Source organism: Rhinopithecus bieti, unplaced genomic scaffold (assembly GCF_001698545.2).
Source record: "Rhinopithecus bieti isolate Rb0 unplaced genomic scaffold, ASM169854v2 scaffold_37987, whole genome shotgun sequence".
NCBI lineage: Eukaryota > Metazoa > Chordata > Mammalia > Primates > Cercopithecidae > Rhinopithecus > Rhinopithecus bieti.
This window is the reverse complement of record NW_016815892.1, coordinates 1,452,988-1,461,364: the sequence shown is the minus strand read 5'-3', so window position 1 is coordinate 1,461,364 and position 8,377 is coordinate 1,452,988.

The window sequence follows — 8,377 nt, the reverse complement described above, 5'->3', positions numbered from 1 at the left end:
ATATATAATATATAAATAATATATAATATCAATCTGTGTGGTAAATTTCTGTTCTTTTTTATGATATAATCTGTGTGGTAAATTTCTCATATGTATCTTTACATTTTGGTTTTTTTTTTTTTTTTTTTTTTTTTTTTTTTTTTTTTAAGAGTTTTTGTGTATCTCACTGAGCTGCTTTAGAATCAGGTTTTCCCCTTAGATTTTATGAATTTTTGATTGGGATCTGTTATTGCAGAGTTAGTGTTCCTTTAGAGGTGTCACATTTCCTTGGTTTTTCATGTTTTCTTTGTCCTTAGGTTGATATCTATACATCTGGTATAACAGTTGCTTCTTCCAAATTTTTGACTTTGCTTTTGTAGAAGAGGACTTTTTCCTTAAGCTGTGTCTATGATATTGGTTGGGTAGGACACTTTCCCTTTGATTCTGGGTGTGCACAATAGCATACTGTGTCATTTCTTCAGTAGTAAATGGAGTCAATGGTATCTGTGATTTCCTTGGTGGCTTAGGGTGAAGTTATTAGCAGAGGCTTTGGTTAGTCTTTGGGCTCCATTACTGGCAACAGTGGGCTGTGTCTGCACTTGGCTCAGGGCAAGGGAAGCTGGCATTGCTGTTAGTGGGTCCATGCAGGCTAATTCTTGGGCCTCCAGGTGGCTCACTCAAGCACCAATAGTGGCAGCAATGAGTCAGGCAGGTTCTTGGTCCCCTGGGCAGCTGGCATGGCATAGGCAATGACAGGAATAGTGGTAGGACAACAATCTGGGCCCATGTGTGCATCGGTGCTGGTGGCATCTCTAATGGGCTGAGGGGGCCAGTCTCCAGGCCCACATATGGAGGTGGCTGCCAGCTGTGCTGGTAGTGGCCTGGTGGGTAGGCCCAACCTCAGGCTCCTTGAAGGAGTGTTCAGGTGCCAGTGGTGGTGGAGTGTGGTAGGCAATCCTTTGGTCCTTGGATTGTGTACTGTGACACCGTGGCACAGGGTTGGGGGAGCTAAAGCCAGGCCAGGTGGGCTTGTCTTCAGGCTGCCTGATGGTGAGTGCAGGTGCCAACCATGGTAGGCAGGAGTATGCTCGCCAGCCACCTGTGGAATGCTTTGGTGGCACGTGGCAGCAGCCTTCAGTGGTGGGCAGCCTAGGCCAGCAGATGGGAAATACGTATGCTGGGGTAGCCTGTGCCTCACTCATGCCTCAGACCCGGTATGATTGCCCAAGGTTGCTCATGGCTAAACCCCAGAGGCAGCAGCCATACTTCTCTTGTGCCTCAAGTCCTGGCATTGCTGGGCTCCAGAACAGTGCATGGTCTAAGATAGTGCCTTGCTTTAGCTGCTTATGTCTTAAGGAGTATGTGAAACCCAGTGTGAGCTTCCTCCCTGGAGCAGTGCCATAGTATAATCTCCTGGCAGCTCCCTATGTTAATTTCAGGGCCTGTGACTATCAATCAAGGGGCTGTCCCATGGTAGGGTTGCAGGAGTCCATGGTAGAAATGTGGACTGCTGAGGGTCTGTCACTTACCTTTTCCCTGTACTGTGGTGTCTCTTGACTGCTAGACATTCCTGGACAGGCAGGTGTTCCCACTTCCTTCTTTCTTAAGTATTTCCTATCCCTTTCCTGTTGAATTCCAGTATTCTTTCTTGGATGACCTATTTGACTACTCACTACTTTGGTTCTTCTTGGTGGAGGCAGCAACTACTAAATGCTTCTAGTCAACTGTCTTGAAGTGCCTGTCGGAATTTGGTGTTTAAAATAATTTTTTAGTTGATAGTCCAATTTTGTTTTTTCTGTGTTCTCCTTTAGTTCTTTGAGTGTATTTTAAAGTCTTTAGTACATCTGATGCTTTTAAGGGACAGTTTCTGCACATTTTTTCCTATGAATAGACCATGTATTGTTCTTTGTATGCCTTGTGATCATTTGTTGAAAATTGGACATCTGAAAAACAACCAAGTTTCCCAGTCTTTGCAGACTGGCTCCATGCCAGGAGGGACCTCCACTAACTAAAAGGATGTATTCTGACCTTTAGAATTATCGCACTTTGAAGCCCCAAAGACCCTCCAGGACTTTGCTTAGTTAAGGGTCTTGCCTGGGGTCCTGTGTGTATTTGTTTTTATTGTTACACCACGCTTTTAAATTTTTTACTTTTCCAAAGAGTCTTCCTGCACCTTGTTCTAGTCCATAGGACTGCAGTCCTGCAGTTTTCACAAGCAGTTACCCACCACTTTCTATAGCTTTTTCAAGGCAGAGCTGTAAGTATACCACTTTTCCTCATCCAAGCTCCAAGTTAGGCAAAACAGAGACTAGTTCAGCAGCCCCCAAAATGCTGCAAATAAGATCTGCCCTGCTCCCTCCTATTTGAGGGAGGTCACTGATACCTGGGCTGCTGCGTCCTCCCAACACTACCACACTGTGGAGAGGGTGGGGCAAGCCTGAGTAAAACTACCACAAAATTTCTTACCATTTTGAATGTGACTTTTCCTTGATTGGGCATTAGCTTGGTTCCTGTAGATCTTTGTCTTCCAGAGTTCCCATAAAGTTTTCTTTAGTCAGTCTCTACTTGTTTCGTTAATGTATCCATGGGGGAATGAAGACCTGGAGCTGCCTAATCTGCCGTCTTGCTCTCATTTTCTATTCTTCTTGGTGCTGTATAGTCCAAGCACAGTGCAAAAATAAAATCTACAGCATAGCAAGTTATATTTTAAAGCAGATACATGTAATCATAATGCAACTCAAAAAATAGAGTATTTCTAAAACTTAAGTTCCCTGCTTACCAAATCACTGATATCCCTCACCCTCCCTTCCCAAAGCTGACCATTATTTTAACTTTGTGGGCAATCATGTCTTTGCTTTGCTTTATACTTTAACACTATGTATACATCCCTACACAAAATATAATCATCTTGCCTGTTTTGGAACTATAAACAGAAACGTATGTTACATATCCTTTTGTCTGATTCGTTAATGTTTTTACCAATGTTTTTTCCTTATAAAGGAAACTTTTCTCCTTGTATTTCTTTTTATGACTATACTACTATCAACTTGTCTATTTTTAAGATTTAGAATCACTGGATATAGGACTATGTATATTGTCAGTTGCACTAATGCTGAAGTTTGCCATAGTGGTTTTCACCAGCAATATATGGCAGCTCGTTTTTGCATACCTTCTCCAATATTTATTTGTACAGTTTAGCCAATCTGGTGGGTAGTATGTTCATTTTCGTGTATTTATTTGCCATTTGGATTTTTTCTTCTGTCAAGGGCTAATAAAAATATTTTGTTTTCCTAAGAGTTCTTTATATATTCTGGATATTAGTCCTTTATCAGTTACAGGTTGGGTGACAATATATCCTCATTTGCTCAAGATATCTAGTATGTGCCTGTGGTCCCAGGGTAATTAAAGGGCCATTGAACAAAGGCACAGAACTTGCACTACCAGATTTCAAGGCTTATGGTAAACTTACAGTAATCAAGATGGTACACTATTGGTGTAAGAAGACACGTACATATCAATAGAACCGAATAGAGAATCCAGAAACAGACCAACATTTTAAACAGATTTCTACAAATGTGCCAATTAAATGAGGAAAACAAGTCTTTTCAACAAATGGCATTGGATCAGCAATTAAAAAACCCTAACACCTCAAAGTCAAATACAAAAATTAACTCAAAACATAGTACAGATCTAAATGTGAGATAACTTGGTATTATAAAAAGGAGATATGAACTAGCTTTGCCCACTGACAGGTTTCTATTTTACTTTTTATATTCCCTTGGGGAAAAGGGCGGTAACAGAGCTACACTAGTCCCCATGTTCTGCAATGTTAGTGAAGTTTTTTCATTAATAAGTCCATCAAAACATTTTTAAAGATTTCCTTCCACAGGATACAGACTGGGCTCTGGTCCATGTAAATCTTAGTCTGTGGAAAGAAGAACACATGATATATCGTCTATCTAGCTTGTTTCAACAACTAAGTGTGCTGAGATTATGAGAAAGCACTGTTGTCACTCTTGTTGCCATTTCAGCTTTAGTTTTCATTGTCTTACTAGCTCCACTTTTCAGTGAAGCCAGTTTCATAGGAGACACTTGATATTTTAATCAGTGCCCCCAGGCTGTTTTACCCAGGCTGGAGTGCAGTAGCATAATCATAGCTCACTGCAACCTTGAAGTCCTGGGCTCAAGCAATCTTGCCAACTCAGTCTCCCAGGTAGCTAGGATTACAGGCACATGCCACCATGCCTGGCTAAGGCTATTCTTAAGATTTAAAAATAGAGGCCGGGCACAGTAGCTCACGACTGTAATCCCAGCACTTTGGGAGGCTGAGGCGGGTGGATCACCACGTCAGGAGTTCAAGACCAGCCTGACCAACATGTTGAAACCCTCTACTAAAAATACAAATTAGCCAAGCACGGTGGCTGATAGCACATGCCTGTAAACCCAGCTACTCAGGAGGCTGAGGGAGGAGATTTGCTTGAACCCAGGAGGCAGAGGTTGCAGTGAGCTGAGATTGCACCACTGCACTCCAGCCTGGGCAACACAGCGAGACTCCGTTTCAAAAATAACAACAAAAAAAGATTGAGGCCATCCTGGCCAACATGGTAAAACCCCGTCTCTACTAAAAATACAAAAATTAGCTGGGCATGGTGGCGCGCATATGTAGTCCCAGCTACTTGGGAGGCTGGGGCAGAAGAATCGCTTGAACCCAGGAGGCAGAGGTTGGAGTGAGCCAAGATCGCGCCACAGCATTCCAGCCTGGCGACAGCAAGACTCTGTCTCAAAAAAAAAAAAAAAAAAAAAAAAAAAAACAAAAGGATTTAGAAATTGAAAATATAACATTTTATTGGACTGTTTTTTCTAAGTAAAATGGAGATTGTGACTATCTCTGGGTGGCACAAAATTAGAACTGGCAATGTCTAGCTACTATACAGATAGTGGGGAAGATGTAAGAAACATTAAACATTAGGTATGTTCTGCGATTCAAAGATCACAGATTTATTGCTAATATTCCATTTTTAATAATAGGGATTTCTAATAATAGGGAGTTTTAACCAACTACCCAGCTAACAACAATTAGAAAAGCTGAACAATACCCGCTTCAAAACTTAACCGAACCAAAGCAATATTAGCAGGCCAGAATCAAGAAGACAAATTCTGAGGTAAGTTTGGCATTTGGGGCCATTTTTCCTTGGGAAACTGACAGAGTTGAATACCAATTTTAATGACTTCGTAGGACTATGAGGACAAATATTCCTATCTGCTTGGATGAAATCCTCAGAGAATTTCAGCCTGAGAATAATGAACTAGCCCTTATGGGGATGGCAGGCTAGCTTTGTATATAATATTAATCCCTTCATAAATTGAATTAAGGTGTTTCTGGTTTATTAGCTCCGCTAGGTACCCGGCAAAAAAAAAAAAAAAAAAAAAAATTGTAAAGCATAGGCTGCACATGGTTGCTCATACCTGTAATCCAAGCTACTCAGGAGGCTGAGGTGGAAGGGATCACTGAAATGTAGGAGTTGGAGGCTGCAGGGTCATACCACTGCATTCCAGCCTGAGTGACAGACCCTGACTCAAAAAAAAAAAAAAAAAAAAAAAAAAAAAAAATCCTGTAAAGTAAAACACCTTAGGCCTAAACTGACTCATACTATTTATTAAATATAATGTCTAAAACACAAACACATGCCCATCAGAAGACCACAGGAACAACAAGCAGCAGAAAAAAAGACCCACTATGCAATAGAAACAAGACCCACAAGAGCTCTAGATAATAGATTTATCAGATACAACTGAAAACTATTCTATGTTAAATAGCCATAAGATTGGGAATTTCAGTGGGTCAGGTGTAAAGTATAAAAAGAGACATAGCTGACTTAAGGAGTGAATGGAGAGGCAAAAGAAGAGAGGAGGGAGAGAGTGGAGAAATTACGAGTAAGAAGGTCTAATTATGTTTAATTGGACTCTCAGAAGGAAAGTACTGAGAATAGGGGAAGAAGGAACATTTAAAGAGATAATGAGAACTTCAAAAAAAAACTGATGAAAACCAACAAGTCACAAAGTTAAAAGCTCAACAAATCCAAAGTGGGATATATTAGAAAAATAGTAAACATACATTATGTGAACACCATAACAATGTTGACATAATGCTATTATTAATCAGAAATAGGCTTTTAACAAAAGTCTTATTAAAATTGTCTGACATTTCTAAAAAGCTGAAGGCTCAATTTACCAGTAAGATACAGGCTCCAAATGTGTATGAACTTGTTAATATGGAATCAAAACATATAAAGAAATTCATAATTCAAGGAGAAATACACAATCTATAATAATCGTGATTTCAGTACATTCTTCTCAGTAAATAACAAAATAGCCACAAAAGATTCAAGCAGTATGCCCAAGAATTGCCAAAAGAACACACATTGTTTTCAGGGACATATGGAGAAAAATTATATATATGTAAAATATTTATGTTTGGCTGGGCGCAGTGGCTCACACCTGTGGTTCTAGCACTTTGGGAGGCCGAGGCGGGTGGATCACCTGAAGGTCAGGAGTCTGAGACCAGCCTGGCCAACATGGTAAAACCCCATCTCTACTAAAAATACAAAAAATTAGCCAGGCATGGTAGAGGGTGCCTGTAATCCCAGCTACTCAGGAGGCTGAGGCAGGAGAACTGCTTGAACCCAGGAGGCAGAGGTTGCAGTGAGCCGAGATCATGCCATCGCACTCCAGCCTGGGCAACGAGCAAAACGTAGTCTCAAAAAAAAAAAAAAAAAAAAAATTCAAAACACATTTATTTATGTCTTTGAAAGCACCATGTGCTCACTTGACCCTGTGTTTTATTGGCAAAATATAATAATATTCTATGTTTATAAATTGGCCATAAGTCGAGTCACAGAGCAAGCCTCAAGCAATTTCAAAGGATTAAAATTATAGTCTCTGACTACAATTCAACAAAGGTAGAAGTTGATAATAAAAGTATATTAGAAAACCACCATATTTGGAAATTTTTACAAAGTACATGTAAATAATTCATGGTTTTAAAAAAGAAGTACAATGGAAATTAAATATACATTTAACTTAATGACATTTAGTCACCTCAAAACCTGTGAGAATGGAGGTTAAATTATGCTTGCAGTAAATCTAACAATACATTAAGAAAGAAAAAATCAACACACCAAGTTTAAAAGAATATTGCCCTCCGCCCACCCCAAGGAAATGGCACAAAATAATGAAGTAACACTGTAGAAAACATTAAAGTGAGAAGGTGCTCTTTGAAAGAAAAAAAAAAAAAAACAGCTAATAAAATCGATGTAAAGGAAAAAAAAAAACCTGCCAAGGAAAATCGGGGAAAAAAGTGTGTGTATGGCAGAGGTAGAGGGAAGAAGTATGAATTCAAGGGGAAAAAAAATGCAATATTTATAATTAAAAGGGAACACCAATAGAAACTGCAGATATTAAAACAATTAAGTGATACTGTTAACAATTTTACTTTAACCGAATTGAAATTTTCGATGAATTCCTTGAAAACAACTCACCAAAATGGAAACAAGGAGTAAAAAACTGAAATAATCCTGTATCTGTGAAACATAATCTATAATTAAAAGCATTTGCAACAGAACTCCAGGCCCAAATGGTTTCACCAGTAAATTTCACCAAGCATAAATCACTATTCCAGGAATACAAGTTTCATTTAATTTAACCTTGTGAACAAAGTCTCTGTAATTCGTGTACCAGATTAAAGGAGAAAAATCAGCATCATCTCAATGAATGAAAGAAAAAACTACTTGAGAAACAAAAACTACTCATGATTAAAAAACTCACAGCAAACAGTAATGTCCTTAATCTGATCAAAGGTATCTGTAGAAAATATACAGCAAACAAACTTAAAGGGTGAAATGTCAAAAGCTACCCCTGTGAGAGAAGAAAGCAAGATGTTGCCTTTTCTTTGCAGTACTGTACTGGGTGTGTGTCCTAGCCAGTGAAGCAAAGCAAGAAATATAAATATATAATGATTAGAAAAGGAGAAATAAAATTGTCATTATTCCCAAGTCATGTTCACAACAAAAAAAATGTGAAATTGTTAAAAGAAAGTTTAGTAATTTCAACATATAAAAATCAACTATTTTTATATGCTAAGATAGAAAATCTAATTTTATAAGATAGTATTTATTAAAAAATAACATATACCTTGGAATGAAAGTTATGAAAATGTGCAAGGTCTTCAAAAGCAATAAAACAAAGTAAAGGCCTGCATAAATGGAAGGATATGCCACGGGGCTCATGGACACGAGACTCAATATTTTAAAGGTGTTCATTTTTCCCAAATGATCTATATTCACTGCCAAATCAAAAGCTCAGCGGGGTTGTTGTTGTTGGGTTTTTTTTTTTTTTTTTT